Source organism: Aquarana catesbeiana, linkage group LG02 (assembly GCF_042186555.1).
Source record: "Aquarana catesbeiana isolate 2022-GZ linkage group LG02, ASM4218655v1, whole genome shotgun sequence".
In the NCBI taxonomy this organism is placed as follows: Eukaryota; Metazoa; Chordata; class Amphibia; order Anura; family Ranidae; genus Aquarana; species Aquarana catesbeiana.
Genome location: NC_133325.1, coordinates 796,852,170 through 796,872,018, shown reverse-complemented (window position 1 = coordinate 796,872,018; position 19,849 = coordinate 796,852,170).

Sequence of the window (19,849 nt, the reverse complement as noted above, 5' to 3'; positions counted from 1 at the left end):
ATTTGACCTCCTTAAAATATAAATTCATTACTCCTCTAATCTCGGGGGGTTTATTTTTATAAAAACCCTCAAAACATTTTCTGAAATCTTCAGGTCTAACTTTTTTTTTTTAAATATGTGCGAGAAAAAAAAAATAAAAATAAATAAAAATAAAATAAAAAGCTGCTCTGGCAGTGGAAGGGTTAACGGCTTCAAGTGTCACAGGGGGAGAAAGTGTTCTTGGCAAGACACCGGAATTCCTAAGTCTCTGCAGTACAGGGTGACACCTGATAAGGGGGAGGGGAGTACAGAATCCTGATGATGTCACACTTCTGTACAACCAATGGCTGCTTCCCCACAACTTCCACCTGCAAATACCAAACACCGCGTCACTGCGGCCCCGCCCCTCGAGATCAAAATTCCCCGCTAAACTCAGCGCGGGAAACCGCCCTCACCGCCTTCGATTGGTTAATATAGCGAGCCCCGGCCAAACAGCCAATAAGATTACAGTTCTTCCCTTCATCTACCACCTGAGTCCAGCAAGTGACCAGGGCCGGATTTACCACAAGGCCACCGAGGCCAGGCCTCGGGGCGGCAGTGGTGTAGGGGCGGCGCCGCTCCTGCAGCGACTTCGCGGCCGCCCCCCCTTTCGTGCTGGCCTGTAAAGTCTATTATGGGCACCAGTGCCCATAGAAAAGATGGCCACGAGCCGACCACGCAACGGCGCATGCGCCGTTCCGAAGCCGGCCGGGCTCGGGAAAACTCGTAAGCGCTCGGCCGGGCGGCGCATGCGCAGTAGCGTGATTGCGCCGCTCGGCGCCATTTTTAAAAAAATTGAGAGTAGCTTGTAGTGTCACGTGGCGGCGTGGGAGAAAGATGACATCTCTCATTGCCCGCACCGCTGTTCCGCCCTCCTCCTTCTGATGGCAGGCAGCATGGCAAGGGACATCCCCATGTGGTGGCAAGGGACATCCCCATGTGGCGGCAGGCAGCGTGGCAAGGGACATCCCCATCTGGCGGCAGGCAGCGTGGCAAGGGACATCCCCATCTGGCGGCAGGCAGCGTGGCAAGGGACATCCCCATCTGGCGGCAGGCAGCGTGGCAAGGGACATCCCCATCTGGCGGCAGGCAGCGTGGCAAGGGACATCCCCATCTGGCGGCAGGCAGCGTGGCAAGGGACATCCCATCTGGCGGCAGGCAGCGTGGCAAGGGACATCCCCATCTGGCGGCAGGCAGCGTGGCAAGGGACATCCCCATCTGGCGGCAGGCAGCGTGGCAAGGGACATCCCCATCTGGCGGCAGGCAGCGTGGCAAGGGACATCCCCATCTGGCGGCAGGCAGCGTGGCAAGGGACATCCCCATCTGGCGGCAGGCAGCGTGGCAAGGGACATCCCCATCTGGTGGCAGGCAGCGTGGCAAGGGACATCCCCATCTGGTGGCAGGCAGCGTGGCAAGGGACATCCCCATCTGGTGGCAGGCAGCGTGGCAAGGGACATCCCCATCTGGTGGCAGGCAGCGTGGCAAGTGACATCCCCATCTGGTGGCAGGCAGCGTGGCAAGTGACATCCCCATCTGGTGGCAGGCAGCGTGGCAAGTGACATCCTCATCTGGTGGCAGGCAGCGTGGCAAGTGACATCCTCATCTGGTGGCAGGCAGCGTGGCAAGTGACATCCTCATCTGGTGGCAGGCAGCGTGGCAAGTGACATCCTCATCTGGTGGCAGGCAGCGTGGCAAGTGACAAGAGATGGTGGCAGGTGACACGCTCAGGGCTCCCAATAATTCTGCATTATGGTGAGTTGAACTATTTCAGTTTATATTACAATGTAATGATAGAAATAATGTGTTTCAATCAGCCTGACACCATAACAACCATGGTGCCGGGGATGATTGAAGCACTAACACCAGCCATTGCCTTGAAAATTTGCCTGCGAAAAATCCTTACCCCTCGCGCGCTTACCCTGAAGTATTTTTAGTCTGTACAATTAAAGTCAGTTATTTTCAGTGTTCTCGTGTGTGGAGATATGTTTTTAATTGATCTATTGTAGAAGTCATCGATAAAGGATGTGGTGTGTGTGTGGGGGGGGGGGGCGGCATAGGGAGTAAATCTGGGCCTGCAAGTGACAGCAACATGAGCGCCCCGTCCACCGTCCGAGGAGGTGAGTGTGATATATGGGGGGCGGGTGGATGGAATGCGGGACTAATGACATCCGACCTACCAGAGAGATCAGAGGAAGGTTCTACCTGGATGTCATCTAGTGATACAGAATATCAGATCCATCCAGGAATAGAGATTATAGAGGATCCTTCTACCGGGATGTGATACATAATATCAGATCATAAGTTACACAGGGGGGTCCTTTTATACAAAGCCCCCCATAGAGAATGATACCCGGATGTGATCTATGGAATGTAGTGATACAGAATATCAGATCCATCCAGGAATAGTGATGGAGATCTCTGTCCTCTATAGAGGGGGAAATATATCATTAGATGACATTTTACTATTACCAGATCTCCATCCTGATCACCCCCATCATCAATACTGGGGGGAGTACATCATATCCGATCCATCCAGTGATAGTTATATTTGGGGGCGGAGAGGTCAGTACACAGCCCCCCCCCCCCCCCCTCCCTATGGTTCTACCTGGATGGGATACATGGGGTCTAGTGATACACAATATCAGATCCATCCAGGAGCAGTTCTAGAGGGGGGGTAATCTGTACAGCCCCCCCATAGAGGATTCTTCTACCTGGAGATGATTCATGGGATCTGGTGATAAACATCAGATCCATCCAGGAATAGTTGGAGGGGGGGTCATCTGTACACAGCTGCTGCGCATGCCCCCCCCTTCCAATACTGGGCACTGAGCTTCAGCTATTTCACCGGTGTTCCGACAAGAAGTGTTCTCCTATCGGATAGTGTCCGCCCCGTACTGTGCAGGCGCAGCGCTTGTGCAGTACGGAGGACAAGGAGACGCCAAAAGTCTCCGAAGTTGACCAGCTGACTATCAGCTGTACACGGCGCTTGGGCACTTAATAGTGATCGTTTTGTAAGAGGGCCCCTCGCTTCGCTCGCCATGCTTCGGGCACGTCCTCGCTGCGCTCGGCATCTTTTTATTCTAACTCTATGTCCACTTGGATAGTGGGGTGTGAACCTGGACTCGGGGCGCCGTGTACAGATGATGATCAGCTGTTGAACTTCGGAGACTTTCAGCGTCTCGTTTGTCCTCCGTACTGCGCACTACAGGGCGGACACTATCCGATGGGGGACAGTATTCGACAAGACACTGGTTCACATTGGTGCGAATCCACTGCGGGTTCCCGCATCGCACCCGACTCGCATGACAACTCACACTGCCATATGCAAACTGCTGGGAGTGTCAATACAATGTTAATGACACAACCACCCCTCCCCCCCCCCCCCACCCCCCAATTTCAGCTCACATATCGCACTGAGAACTGACAGTTTGGACACGAATCAGAGCACACCCATAAAATCCGATTCTGGTGCGGACCAAAGAAAAAAAAAAAAAAAAGTCCTTTGCGAGTTTGGTCTGAATGCGCTGCAAATTCAGCCACACTATCTGTACAGCTAAAATCACATCACACAGACAACACATGTGACTTGCAGTGTGAATCGCATGCAATCTTGCAGAGCGCACCTATGTGAACCGGCACTAAGTGATCGCAATATGTCAAACCATCAATATGTATTTAAACTAGGGTTGTCCCGATACCGATACTGAGCATTTGCCCGAGTATTTGTACTCCGATGCTTCACCCGACACCGGGACAGTCAGGGTGATCGGTGCGGAGGGGGGAGTTACAAGCACCAAATTCAATAAAGCCTGACAGCCGTTTCTCTCCCCCCCCCCCCCCCCCCATATCAGCTGCTTTAGTGAAAACTACACAGCGATGATCAGTGCTTGTAAGTGCCCCCAAAGCCGCACCGATCACCGCTGACTGTCCCTGTATCTTCCTTCAGTCCCCCTCTGTTCTGCTGCCGCCCCCCTCAGTTATCCTCCTCTGCCCCCTCCGTGCTGCCGCCCCCCTCCGTTATCCTCCTCTGCCCCCTCCGTTCTCATCCTCTGCCCCCTCCGTTCTCATCCTCTGCCCCCTCCGTGCTGCTGTCCCCCTCCATTCTCATCCTCTGCCCCCTCCGTGCTGCCGTCCCCCTCCGTGCTGCCGTCCCCCTCCGTTCTCCTCCTCTGCCCCCTCCGTGCTGCCGCCCCCCTCCGTTATCCTCCTCTGCCCCCCCCCTCCGTTCTCACCCTCTGCCCCCTCCATGCTGCCGTCCCCCCTCCGTTCTCACCCTCTGCCCCCTCCATGCTGCCGTCCCCCTCCGTTCTCATCCTCTGCCCCCTCAAACTTTCAGGATGGAGAGCGAGGTAGGAGCCAGCAAATCTGACTCCTTCCTTTTCTGAATGTACAGTCAGTGATAACTGACTCTGTCCATTCACATAACTGAAACATCATAACCTGTGTTTTACGATGCTTCAGTTTATGAATGGAGAGGAGCCTCTGTCTCCTCTCCATTCATTTTCAGTGCAGCTGAGAAGGGGACTGGGAAACGTGTTCTCAGTCCCTTTCCCTGTCTCAAAGGGGAGATGTCAGGGGTCTTTTAAGACCCCTGATATCTTACCAAAGCCCCCCAAATTGGGCTAATGATTTAAAAAAAAAAAAAAAAGAGAGAGAAGAAGAATTGCAATAAATAATAAAAAGAAATTGTAAAAAATTAAAACACACACACTGACACTGTCCACTCCCCCCCCCCCCCCACCTTTAAGAAATAAAGAAAGCATTGTAATAAAAAAATCATAACAAAATAAAAATTGTAAAAACAAAAAACTGACACACGTGCCACTATCACATGACATTAAAAAAATGATCAGTAATCGGTATCGGCGAGTACGTGAAAGAGGAAGAAAAAAAAAAAAGTATCGGTACTTATACTCGGTCTTAAAAAAGTGGTATCGGGACAACCGTTCAAAGAAAAAAAAAAAAATCTTTAAACTGCTCCACCGCAGACCGTGTGAGAAACACAAACACATAATAAATGCACATCGCAGCAATTGCAATCTTTTAAACATCAGTGTATATGGAGAGGACGGCTCCTCACCCCAGAAGAGACTCTTTCAAACAGGTAGATATAAAAATGCGCACTTACATTCGATGGTGCTGCAAGTCAGCTTTTAGTGATCGCACTCACTGTTTTAGACATACTTCCTGGTGAGGTGTTTATCACGAAATGCATTGAAGCTGCTCATCCACCTGTATCTACGTCATTTCCAGTTTCCACCTCTAGTGCTCTGGAATGCACACCGGTGTTCTGTCAGATTAGGCGACCTGTCAGATTTTGTTATAGAAGTGACGTTCTGCAGCGCCCATCTTGGTACACCCCGCAGTAAGCATGCAGTCAGAAGGCGACGGCAGACATCTCTTTACACCCACCCAAGTCTTGCATTTGACACAATTACATGTAAACTGAGTTTATATAGTGAAATACAGGATTTTCTAATCAGTCTGACTGTTTTGATGTTGAATTTTAAAAGCTGCGGCAAGCCCGCTGATCTGACAGGTTTACTGATCTGACAGAACACCGCTACTTATATAATTCAACATCTAAACAGTCTGGCGGATATCAAAATAATGTTTTATATAAGAAAAGTTTAATGGTAAAAAAAAAAAAAAGTGTTGGATGCAAGACTCTGGTGTAAAAAGATATCCGCTTGACTATTGGCTTACTGCGGACAATGGTGGGGTGTACCAAGATGGCTGTTGTGGAACGACCCATCACAAAATTTTACAGGTCGCCTAATCTGACAACTCCAGACTTGAGAGAAACACCCTACTACCAAGGTCCCCCCCCCCTCTACTTCACCCCCCTTTCCTACCTTCCCCCCTTCTCTCCCCTCCTTGTGCACTACCTGCTCCCTCCCTCTCTCCCCTCCTTGTCCCCCCTTCTCTCCCCTCCTTTTGCACTACCTGTGCCCCCCCTCTCCCCCCCTCTTTGTGCGCTACCTGCACCCCCCTCTCTCCTTGTGCACTACTTGTACCCCCCTTCTCTCCCCTGCTTGTGCACTACCTGCTCCCCGTCTCCCCTCCTTGTCCCCCTTCTCTTGCCGCCTTGTCTCCCCCCTCCTTGTGCACTGCCTGCCCCCCCTTCTCTCCCCTCCTTGTGCACTACCTGCGCCCCCCCTCTCTCCCCTCCTTGTCACCCCCTCCTTGTGCACTACCTGCACACCCCCTCTCTCCCCTCCTTGTCCCCCTTCTCTTGCCGCCTTGTCTCCCCCCTCCTTGTGCACTGCCTGCCCCCCCTTCTCTCCCCTCCTTGTGCACTACCTGCGCCCCCCCTCTCTCCCCTCCTTGTCACCCCCTCCTTGTGCACTACCTGCACACCCCCTCTCTCCCCTCCTTGTCCCCCTTCTCTTGCCGCCTTGTCTCCCCCCTCCTTGTGCACTGCCTGCCCCCCCTTCTCTCCCCTCCTTGTGCACTACCTGCGCCCCCCCTCTCTCCCCTCCTTGTGCGCTACCTGCACCCCCCCTCTCTCCCCTCCTTGTGCGGTACCTGCACCCCCCCCTCTCCCCTCCTTGTCACCCCCTCCTTGTGCGCTACCTGCGCCCCCCTCTCTCCTTGTGCACTACCTGTGCCCCCTCCTGCACTACCTGCACCCCCCCTCTCTCCCCTCCTTGTCCCCCCTCCCTCCCCCCCTTGTCCCCCCTCCTTGTGCGCTACCTGCACCCCCCCTCTCTCCTTGTGCACTACCTGCGCCCCCCTTCTCTCCCCTTTGTGCACTACCTGCCCCCCCTTGTGCCCCCTCTCCCCTCCTTGTCCCCCTCTCCTTGTGCACTACCTGCCCCCTCTCCTTGTCCCCCCTTCTTGTGCACTACCTGCCCCCCCTCTCCTTGTGCACTACCCGCCCCCACCTCCTTGTCCCCCACCTGCTCCCATTCTCTTGCCGCCTTGTCTCACCCCTCCTTGTGCACTGCCTGCCCCCCTTCTCTCCCCTCGTCCCCCACCTTCTCCCCCCCCTGTGCACTGCCTGCCCCCCCCTTCTCTCCTCTCCTTGTGCACTACCTGCCCCCCCTCCTTGTGCACTACCTCACCCTCTTCCTCTCCCCTCCTGCACTGCCTATTCCCCCCCTTGTGCACTACCTGTGCCCCCCCTCTCTCCCCTCCTTGTACACTACCCCCCCTTCTTGTGCATTACCTGCCCCCGCTCTCCACCCCAACCAGCCCTGTGTGCATTACCTGCCCCCCCTCTGCTCTTCTAGTACAGCCTGAGATCCCACCATACAGAGTCCCTATACCTGTACAGTGGGGGATGGGAGAGTGAGATGGGCTCAGAAGATAGACGGTCCGGAGATCGGTGTGGAGGAGACAAGCCGGTACTTACCCGGAGCTCGGAGACCGATAAATCCTCATCTCCCCTACGTACACATCACTCCTCTCCCCGCGTTTTTTTTTAATCTCCCGCGCGCTCACCAACACCTGCCCCGCCCCTCCCCATACAAACCAATCCACACCACCATACAACCTAAACCCCGCCCCCTTGTCTCCTTCTATAGACAGACTCCGCCTAGAAATGACACCGGGGGGCGGTACACAGTGACAGATCTGAGAATTGTTACATTTTATACGCGGGAGAAATCGATACAAAGTGACAGCGCGCGCTCCGAGTATTTCTATTCATTACATTATTATTATTATTCATTACAGAATTATTATTATTATTATTCATTACATTATTATTATTATTCATTACAGAATTATTATTATTATTATTCATTACATTATTATTATTATCATTCATTACATTATTATTATTATTATTATTATTATTCATTACAGAATTATTATTATTATCATTCATTACATTATTATTATTATTATTCATTACAGAATTATTATTATTATTCATTACAATATTATTATTATTAATTACAGAATTATTATTATTATTAATTACAGTATTATTATTATTCATTACAATATTATTATTATTAATTACAGAATTTTTATTATTCATTACATTATTATTATTAATTACAGAATTATTATTATTATTCATTACAATATTATTATTTTTATTTACTATAATTTCTATTAAGCTGAATTCAAAGTGTAACCAAAAGCAAAACCTCTTTTTTTTATCTTCGGATATTGATGATTTATGACCCGTCAGGTTAGATTGCTGTCGGTGTCTCTGGTAGGGAAATTCAGGTTCTCTATTTGTTCTTTTTCTATAATCCAAAGTGAAAGTCTCATCCTTTAGGTTGTCACCAGAACAGGAATTGAGGAGAATCTTCCAATGGGGACACTAGTTCTGGTGACAACCAGGGATTCCCTCTCACTTCCTGTTTTGTCTATGGGACAGGAAGTGAAGGGAAATCTCCCCAATGGGACACAGATGACAACAAAAAAAAAACCTGACAGGATGTCAAACCTTTATCTTGCGCTCTCCAAACCTTTTTAAAAAAGTTTTGCCTTTAGTTCAGGTGTCCGATTTGTCCACCGCAATATCGCAGACCCGCTAGAAGTCGCTGATCGCCGACATTGCTAGTAAAAAAAGAAATAAAAATTCCAAAAAAATTTTTTTTGGTTTATAGAGCAAAAAATAAAAACTGCAGAGGTGATCAAATGCCACCAAAAGAAAGTTCCATTTGTGGGGGAAAAAAAGCACGTCAATTTTACTTGGGTACAGTGTCGCACGACCGCGCAATTGTCAGTTAAAATACCTCAGTGCCGTAGAAATGGCCTGGTCATAAGGGGGGAAATCTTCCGGAGCTGAAGTGGTTTAAGGCAGATATAAATACAGCGCTTCATTCATTGTTTATCTGCCTTAAAGCAGAACTAAAGGCAAAAAGTTTTGGACAGTGTAAGAAAGGGTTTGACACCCTGTCACTTTTTTTTTTTGGACATCTGTGTCTGATTGGGGAGATTTTCCTTCACTTCCTGTCCCATAGCCACAACAGGAAGTGGGGGGGGATCCCTGATTGTCACCAGAACTAGTGTCCCCTTTGGAAGATTTCTCCTCAATTCCTGTTCTGGTGACAACCTAAAGGATGAGATTTTCTCTCTCGGTGAAAAAGATAAAAAGGACAAATAGGAGGGTGAATCTTCCGAAGGGCATATTCACTCCAGATGAGGGGGGAGGGGAGGGGACTGCATTGGGCAGCTATTCAAGTGTAATCTCAACACACCGACACAGCAAAATGCCTCCTATGTGCCCATTTGTCTGACCCCTGTACTCCTCTCCTACATACTGCCCCATATCTGACCCCCTGCACTCCTCTCCTACATACTGCCCCATGTCTGACCCCCTGCACTCCTCTCCTACATACTGCCCCATGTCTGACCCCCTGCACTCCTCTCCTATATACTGCCCCATGTCTGACCCCTGTACTCCTCTCCTACATACTGCCCCATGTCTGACCCCCTGTACTCCTCTCCTACATACTGCCCCATGTCTGACCCCCTGCACTCCTCTCCTACATACTGCCCAATGTCTGACCCCCTGCACTCCTCTCCTATATACTGCCCCATGTCTGACCCCTGTACTCCTCTCCTACATACTGCCCCATGTCTGACCCCCTGTACTCCTCTCCTACATACTGCCCCATATCTGACCCCCTGCACTCCTCTCCTACATACTGCCCCATGTCTGACCCCCTGTACTCCTCTCCTACATACTGCCCCATGTCTGACGCCCTGCACTCCTCTCCTACATACTGCCCCATGTCTGACCCCTGTACTCCTCTCCTATATACTGCCCCATGTCTGACCCCCTGTACTCCTCTCCAACATAGTGCCCCATGTCTGACCCCCTGCACTCCTCTCCTACATACTGCCCCATGTCTGACCCCTGTACTCCTCTCCTATATACTGCCCCATGTCTGACCCCCTGTACTCCTCTCCTCCATACTGCCCCATGTCTGACCCCCTGCACTCCTCTCCTACATACTGCCCCCTGTCTGACCCCCTGTACTCCTCTCCTACATACTGCCCCATGTCTGACCCCCTGTACTCCTCTCCTACATACTGCCCCATGTTTGACCCCCTGTACTCCTCTCCTACATACTGTCCCATGCCTGACCCCCTGTACTCCTCTCCTACATACTGCCCCATGTCTGACCCCCTGCACTCCTCTCCTACATACTGCCCCATGTCTGACCCCCTGCACTCCTCTCCTACATACTGCCCCCTGTCTGACCCCCTGTACTCCTCTCCTACATACTGCCCCATGTCTGACCCCCTGTACTCCTCTCCTACATACTGCCCCATGTTTGACCCCCTGTACTCCTCTCCTACATACTGTGCCATGTCTGACCCCCTGTACTCCTCTCCTACATACTGCCCCATGTCTGACCCCCTGCACTCCTCTCCTACATACTGCCCCATGTCTGACCCCCTGCACTCCTCTCCTACATACTGCCCCATGTCTGACCCCATGTACTCTTCTCCTACATACTGCCCCATGTCTGACCACCTGTACTCCTCTCCTACATACTGCCCCATGTCTGTGCACTGCTCCACTCCAGACCCCCTGCACTCCTCTCCTACATACTGCCCCATATCTGACCCCCTGCACTCCTCTCCTACATACTGCCCCATGTCTGACCCCCTGCACTCCTCTCCTACATACTGCCCCATGTCCTCTCCTACATACTGCCCCATGTCTGACCCCCTGTACTCCTCTCCTACATACTGCCCCATGTCTGACCCCCTGTACTCCTCTCCTACATACTGCCCTATGTCTGACCCCCTGTACTCCTCTCCTACATACTGCCCCATGTCTGACCCCCTGTACTCCTCTCCTACATACTGCCCCCTGTCTGACCCCCTGCACTCCTCTCCTACATACTGCCCCATGTCTGACCCCCTGTACTCCTCTCCTACATACTGCCCCATATCTGACCCCCTGTACTCCTCTCCTACATACTGCCCCATGTCTGACCCCCTGTACTCCTCTCCTCCATACTGCCCCATTTCTGACCCCCTGCACTCCTCTCCTACATACTGCCCCATGTCTGACCCCCTGTACTCCTCTCCTACATACTGCCCCATGTCTGACCCCCTGCACTCCTCTCCTACATACTGCCCCATGTCTGACCCCCTGCACTCCTCTCCTACATACTGCCCCCTGTCTGACCCCCTGTACTCCTCTCCTACATACTGCCCCATGTCTGACCCCCTGTACTCCTCTCCTACATACTGCCCCATGTTTGACCCCCTGTACTCCTCTCCTACATACTGTCCCATGTCTGACCCCCTGTACTCCTCTCCTACATACTGCCCCATGTCTGACCCCCTGCACTCCTCTCCTACATACTGCCCCATGTCTGACCCCATGTACTCTTCTCCTACATACTGCCCCATGTCTGACCACCTGTACTCCTCTCCTACATACTGCCCCATGTCTGTGCACTGCTCCACTCCAGACCCCCTGCACTCCTCTCCTACATACTGCCCCATATCTGACCCCCTGCACTCCTCTCCTACATACTGCCCCATGTCTGACCCCCTGCACTCCTCTCCTACATACTGCCCCATGTCCTCTCCTACATACTGCCCCATGTCTGACCCCCTGTACTCCTCTCCTACATACTGCCCCATGTCTGACCCCCTGTACTCCTCTCCTACATACTGCCCTATGTCTGACCCCCTGTACTCCTCTCCTACATACTGCCCCATGTCTGACCCCCTGTACTCCTCTCCTACATACTGCCCCCTGTCTGACCCCCTGCACTCCTCTCCTACATACTGCCCCATGTCTGACCCCCTGTACTCCTCTCCTACATACTGCCCCATATCTGACCCCCTGTACTCCTCTCCTACATACTGCCCCATGTCTGACCCCCTGTACTCCTCTCCTCCATACTGCCCCATGTCTGACCCCCTGCACTCCTCTCCTACATACTGCCCCATGTCTGACCCCCTGTACTCCTCTCCTACATACTGCCCCATGTCTGACCCCCTGCACTCCTCTCCTACATACTGCCCCATGTCTGACCCCCTGCACTCCTCTCCTACATACTGCCCCCTGTCTGACCCCCTGTACTCCTCTCCTACATACTGCCCCATGTCTGACCCCCTGTACTCCTCTCCTACATACTGCCCCATGTTTGACCCCCTGTACTCCTCTCCTACATACTGTCCCATGTCTGACCCCCTGTACTCCTCTCCTACATACTGCCCCATGTCTGACCCCCTGCACTCCTCTCCTACATACTGCCCCATGTCTGACCCCATGTACTCTTCTCCTACATACTGCCCCATGTCTGACCACCTGTACTCCTCTCCTACATACTGCCCCATGTCTGTGCACTGGTCCACTCCAGACCCCCTGCACTCCTCTCCTACATACTGCCCCATATCTGACCCCCTGCACTCCTCTCCTACATACTGCCCCATGTCTGACCCCCTGCACTCCTCTCCTACATACTGCCCCATGTCTGACCCCCTGTACTCCTCTCCTACATACTGCCCCCTGTCTGACCCCCTGCACTCCTCTCCTACATACTGCCCCATGTCTGACCCCCTGTACTCCTCTCCTACATACTGCCCCATATCTGACCCCCTGTACTCCTCTCCTACATACTGCCCCATATCTGACCCCCTGCACTCCTCTCCTACATACTCCCCCATGTCTGACCCCCTGTACTCCTCTCCTACATACTGCCCCATGTCTGACCCCCTGCACTCCTCTCCTACATACTCCCCCATGTCTGACCCCCTGTACTCCTCTCCTACATACTCCCCCATGTCTGACCCCCTGTACTCCTCTCATACATACTGACCCCCTGCACACACTGGCTGCCATCAGACATTCACCCTCCATATTTTTACATAGAGCTTTCTGTCCCTAATCTCTCTTGTACATTCTGTACACTTATATCCTCTATACTCCTCCTTCATCACACCCTCCTCACTCCTCCTTCATCGCACCCTCCTCACTCCTCCTTCATCGCACCCTCCTCACTCCTCCTTCATCGCACCCTCCTCACTCCTCCTTCATCGCACCCTCCTCACTCCTCCTTCATCGCACCCTCCTCACTCCTCCTTCATCGCACCCTCCTCACTCCTCCTTCATCACACCCTCCTCACTCCTCCTTCATCGCACCCTCCTCACTCCTCCTTCATCGCACCCTCCTCACTCCTCCTTCATCGCACCCTCCTCACTCCTCCTTCATCGCACCCTCTACTCTCCTCCTTCATCACACCCTCTACTCTCCTCCTTCATCACACCCTCCTCACTCCTCCTTCATCGCACCCTCTACACTCCTCCTTCATCGCACCCTCTACACTCCTCCTTCATCGCACCCTCTACACTCCTCCTTCATCGCACCCTCTACACTCCTCCTTCATCGCACCCTCCTCACTCCTCCTTCATCGCACCCTCCTCACTCCTCCTTCATCGCACCCTCCTCACTCCTCCTTCATCGCACCCTCTACTCTCCTCCTTCATCACACCCTCTACTCTCCTCCTTCATCACACCCTCCTCACTCCTCCTTCATCGCACCCTCTACACTCCTCCTTCATCGCACCCTCTACACTCCTCCTTCATCGCACCCTCTACACTCCTCCTTCATCGCACCCTCTACACTCCTCCTTCATCGCACCCTCTACACTCCTCCTTCATCAGACCCTCCACACTCCTCCTTCATCACACCCTCCACACTCCTCCTTCATCACACCTTCCACCTGCACTCCTCTCCTACATACTGCCCCGTGTCTGACCCCCTGTACTCCTCTCCTACATACTGCCGCATGTCTGACCCCTGTACTCCTCTCCTACATACTGCCCCATGTCTGACCCCCTGTACTCCTCTCCTACATAATGCCCCATGTCTGACCCCCTGTACTCCTCTCCTACATACTGCCCCATGTCTGACCCCCTGCACTCCTCTCCTACATACTGCCCCATGTCTGACCCCCTGCACTCCTCTCCTACATACTGCCCCATGTCTGACCCCATGTACTCTTCTCCTACATACTGCCCCATGTCTGACCCCCTGTACTCCTCTCCTCCATACTGCCCCATGTCTGACCCCCTGCACTCCTCTCCTACATACTGCCCCGTGTCTGACCCCCTGTACTCCTCTCCTACATACTGCCCCATGTCTGACCCCCTGCACTCCTCTCCTACATACTGCCCCATGTCTGACCCCCTGCACTCCTCTCCTACATACTGCCCCATGTCTGACCCCCTGCACTCCTCTCCTATATACTGCCCCATGTCTGACCCCTGTACTCCTCTCCTACATACTGCCCCATGTCTGACCCCCTGTACTCCTCTCCTACATACTGCCCCATGTCTGACCCCCTGTACTCCTCTCCTACATACTGCCCCATGTCTGACCCCCTGTACTCCTCTCCTACATACTGCCCCATGTCTGACCTCCTGTACTCCTCTCCTACATACTGCCCCATGTCTGACCCCCTGCACTCCTCTCCTACATACTGCACCATGTCTGACCCCCTGTACTCCTCTCCTACATATTGACCCCCTGCACACACTGGCTGCCATCAGACATTCACCCTCCATATTTTTACATAGAGCTTTCTGTCCCTAATCTCTCTTGTACATTCTGTACACTTATATCCTCTATACTCCTCCTTCATCACACCCTCCTCACTCCTCCTTCATCGCACCCTCCTCACTCCTCCTTCATCGCACCCTCCTCACTCCTCCTTCATCACACCCTCCTCACTCCTCCTTCATCACACCCTCCTCACTCCTCCTTCATCACACACTCCTCTCTCTCTTCTGCCAATGCTGCCCACAATACCACCCTTCATACTCCTTTTTTTAATACTGAATGCCACCATCTCCTCCACAGTCATCTCCTCTTCTCCTCTTCTCCCCTCTTTCATCATTCCCTCCACAGTGCTCTCCTCTTCTCTTCTCCCCTCTCTCTCTCCTCATACCCTCCACAGTGCTCTCCTCTCCTCTTCTCTTCTCCCCTCTCTCTCCTCATACCCTCCACAGTGCTCTCCTCTCCTCTTCTCTTCTCCCCTCTCTCTCTCCTCATACCCTCCACAGTGCTCTCCTCTCCTCTTCTCTTCTCCCCTCTCTCTCTCCTCATACCCTCCACAGTGCTCTCCTCTCCTCTTCTCTTCTCCCCTCTCTCTCTCTCTCCTCATACCCTCCACAGTGCCCAAACTTTGTTTCTTTGGAGGCCGCATCAGCATTATAGTTGCCCTCAAAGGGCCAATTGTATCTGTAAGCCAAGATGTCTCACCCCCCCCCCACACACCATCAGAAGCGAAGAGCCCCCCACCCTCCCGTACATCACTGTGCATCCCCCCTTGACTTGTGCTGCTGCTTAGAAGAAGTTGGGGTGAAGCTGGGAAACAGTGCAGGGTCTGGAGGAGGACCAGAGTCTGCCAAATTTTGAGATGAGGGGGTGCTGTGGCTGCACAGAGAGGTGAGGGATCTGTAGGAGATGTTCTGTCCTTCTCTCTGTGGAGGGACAGAGCTGAGCCTCTCAACAGCTACATAGAGAATTGCAGGATCTGGAGGGGGCAGTTCTGTCCTCTCTGCTGCTGACTGCTGAGGGTGCCACAGCTGTAGTAGAGGGGTGAGGGCCACGTGAAATGGCCTGTGGGTCTTGTGTTTGACACGTTTATTAGAGGACAAATGTGTCCATTATGTAGCTGCTTCCGGCGTAGTAGTGCTGCACCATGGTTAGCTGTTCTCTCTCTAAAGTCTGATTGTAACAAATATGTAGAAGTGGGAGGATTTTGCTGATCTGCTTTTCATATAAAGGTATTACAGACACCATAGATTTGTATCCAGTGGTCGGGGTAGCAGACAAATAATCCCCAATTTATTACCTGAATAGATCTTTCCTGAGCCTGGAGATTGAAGAATGGAACACTAAGATGCCAGGCTGGTTCTGTCAGTCTGGGGGGGGCAGATATTGGGGGGCAACTGTCACCTTTCCGGGGCAGAATTAGTATTGGGGGTAATAAATCAAACTGCTCCGTAGAACGAGATGTTATATTATCCTGTGACATAGAATGATAACATTGTTTCATGTTATGTTTTTTCTTCTCCTTTTGCTTCAGCGATATTACAGGTCAGTTATAAAGTTTCTATATAGAATTGTCTATTTCTATTTCTATACATTATCTGGGCTGTACAATGATGTCTCACAGAATGGTTCTTATGGACTTCTTCTCTGACAGATGCCGATCCGAATTCCCGAACAATCTCAGTACTTCTTATTGGAATATTCCATTGGGTGAGTAATATTTACCGTATTTATCGGCATACAACACGCACATTCATTTTAAGAGGGAAGTTTCAGGAAAAAACTTAAATTTTAAATAAGGAACTTTGAAGCAAAATAAGGGTCAGTGCCCATCTGCAGCCTCACCATTGCCATCAATGCAGCCTTATTAGTCCACATCAATGCAGCCTGATTAATGCCCACCTGCAGCCTCACAAGTGCTATCAATGCAGCCTCACCATTGCCATCAATGCAGCCTCACCATTGCCATCAATGCAGCCTCACCATTGCCATCAATGCAGCCTCACCATTGCCATCAATGCAGCCTCGCCATTGCCATCTATTAACTTCCTATTACAGAGGCCGCCAAGTAAACAGGAGATTCTCACTGTATGTAATCTGATGGCACTCGTCATCCCCCCCCCCCCCCCGTTGCCTCTGTGCCTCTGAGGCAGCTAAAATTGAAGTATTGGCGTATAACACGCACACGCTATTTGCACCCAATTTTCATGGTGAAAAAGTGAGTGTTATACGCCAATAAATACAGTATATAGCATTTCTCTAATCCTGGGGTCACATATGTGCTACCCGAGAGGCAGTGTGATTGTAAAGCCCAGTGCGCTGCGATTTCCTTCATGCAGTGCGATTCCCCAGCAAAGTGTATGAGACTGGAAATCGCACCGCACTGGAAAATCACACAGGACTCTGTTTAATATCAGACAGCAGCCGCCCCCCATGTATGAGATCGGCTCCGCAGGAAAGACTTTTGTTTCACGTGTCATGTGAATTGTTGTGGTTCAAAATTCATCAGAATTTGTATAGATGTACCGAGGCTGAATGATATCACTGAAGTGAGGACGGCTATTATCTGTACCAGCATTACCTTTAGGCCGGGTTCACACTGGGGTGGGCGTAGGCGGTAAAACAGCATTTTAGCGGTGCTATTCGACAGCCAGCACCCTTTTTCGGCCGCTAGCGGGGGGGTTAAAACTGGCCGCAAAGTGCTGATGGCCCAGGGGTAGGAGGGGTGTGTAAACCGCTTCTACAGCGCTGCAAAGATGCGGTTTGCAGGACTTTTTTTTACCGTCCTACAAGCGCACCGCTCCAGTGTGAAAGCCCTCGGGCTCCTACACTGGACAGACAGGAGGGGCTCTTTACATGTGAACCGGCTCCATAGAGGGCCAGTCAGTCTTCTCTCATGTGAATTGGATGAGGGGAACCCACATCCAATTCACACTAGTGTGAACTCAGCCTTAAGCTAGCATGCAAAAACCAATGTGACATTATTGTGACGTTGGATCCGTTTATTTTGTCAGTACTTTTACTCTGTTTTATGTATTTAAACAATTGATATACACTATATTGCCAAAAGTATTGGGACACCCCTCCGAATCATTGGATTCAGGTGTTCCAATCCCCTCCATGGCCACAGGTGTAGAAAATCGCACACCTCGGCATGCAGACGGCTTCTACAGCTCAGTGAATACAAGCGTGGTCCCGGGATAGGTGGCCACCTGTGCAATAAGTCCATCTGTGAAATTTCCTTGCTACTAAATCTTCCACAGTCACCTGTTAGTGGTATTATAACAAAGTGGAAGCAACTGGGACCAGCAATTCAGCCACAAAGTGGTAGGCCACGTAAAAATGACAGAGTGGGTTCAATTAGGGCTGGGGAAAAAATTGATTCAAATCTTGAATCGAGTTGAGAGGTCAAATCAATTCAAAATTTAAGCAAATCGATTTTTTTTTTCACCGCGCCAGTCCTGAGGAGTTGCGGGCAGGAGTTTTTAGGCGAGGCTTCGGCCTAGTCCACAACTTTGGCCTAGTCCACAAGGCCGGACGCTGTGGACTAGGCCGAAGCCGTGGCCTCGCCTAAAAACTCCTGCCCGCAACTCCTCAGGACCGGCATGGTGAAAAAAGAAAACTCGATTCGAATCGTGAATCAAGTTTTTTTCTTTTTCAGAAAATCTCCCAGCCCTAGGTTCAATGCATGCTGAGGCTCACAGTGCACAGAAGTCGTCAACTGTCTGCAGAGTCTATAGTTACAGACTTCCAAACTTCTTGTGGGGCCCAGATTAGCACAACAACGGTGCACAGAGAGCTTCATGGAATGGGCTTCATGGAATGGGCTTTCATGGATTGGGCTCCATGGAATGGGGTTTCATGGAATGGGGCTTCATGGAATGGGGCTTCATGGAATGGGCTTCATGGAATGGGGTTTCATGGAATGGGTTTCCATGGAATGGGCTTCATGGAATGGGCTATATGGAATGGGGTTTCATGGAATGGGGCTTCATGGAATGGGGTTTCATGGAATGGGCTTCATGGAATGGGCTTCATGGAATGGGCTTCATGGAATGGGTTTCCATGGAATGGGCTTCATGGAATGGGTTTCCATGGAATGGGTTTCCATGGAATGGGCTTCATGGAATGGGCTTCATGGAATGGGTTTCCATGGAATGGGCTTCATGGAATGGGGTTTCCTGGAATGGGGTTTCCTGGAATGGGCTTCATGGAATGGGGTTTCATGGAATGGGGTTTCATGGAATGGGGTTTCATGGAATGGGCTTCATGGAATGGGTTTCCATGGCTGAGCAGCTGCATCCAAGCCTAAAGCCTCGTACACACGATCAGATTTTCGGACAACCGAACGTCTGATTTTTGTGGCATGCTGGTCTCATGTCGAAAGTGAAGAGGTTACTCACCATACGAAAATTTTCATACAACGTCAGAAGTGACGTAATGGGGTTTATTTACTAAAACTGGAGAGTGCAAAATTAGGCTCACTTCTGCAGAGAAACCAATCAGCTTCCAGGTTATATTACCAAAGCTTCAATGAACAAACTGAGGTTAGAAGCTGATTGGCTACCGTGCACAGCTGCACCAGATTGTGAGCGCTCCAGTTTTAGTAAATCTCCCCCATTGTGTTGAATCGTTTTCTATGTATTCTTTCATTTCTGAGCATGCGTAGTCTTGCTCTTGCGGGTTGCAGATTCAGTGATGTAAAACACTCCGCCACTGGACTCTAGAGCAGTGGAGACGTGTGCCTGACTGCATTGTGCAAAGTGCAAAGTTTGGTGGAGGGGGGATTATGGTGGGGGGGTGTTTTTGAGGGGTTGGGTTTGGCCCCCTAGTTCCAGTGAAGGGAACTCTTAAGGCATCAGAATACCAAGACATTTTGGACAATTTCATGCTCCCAACTTTGTGGGAACAGTTTGGGGACGGCCCCTTCCTGTTCCAACATGACTGCGCACCAGGGCAGAAAGCAAGGTCCATAAAGACATGGATGAGCGCGTTTGGGGTGGAGGAACTTGACTGGCCTGCACAGAGTCCTGACCTCAACCAGATAAAACACCTTTGGGATGAATTAGAGCGGAGACTGCGAGCCAGGCCTTCTCGTCCAACATCAGTGCCTGACCTCACAAATGCGCTTCTGGTAGAATGGTCCAACATTCCCATAGACGCCCTCCTAAACCTTGTGGACGGCCTTCCCAGAAGAGTTGAAGCTCTTATAGCTGCAAAGGGCGGAGCCAACTCAATATTGAACCCTACGGACTAAGACTGGGATGCCATTAAAGTTCATGTGCGTGTAAAGGCAGGTGTCCCAATACTTTTGGTAATGTAGTGTAAG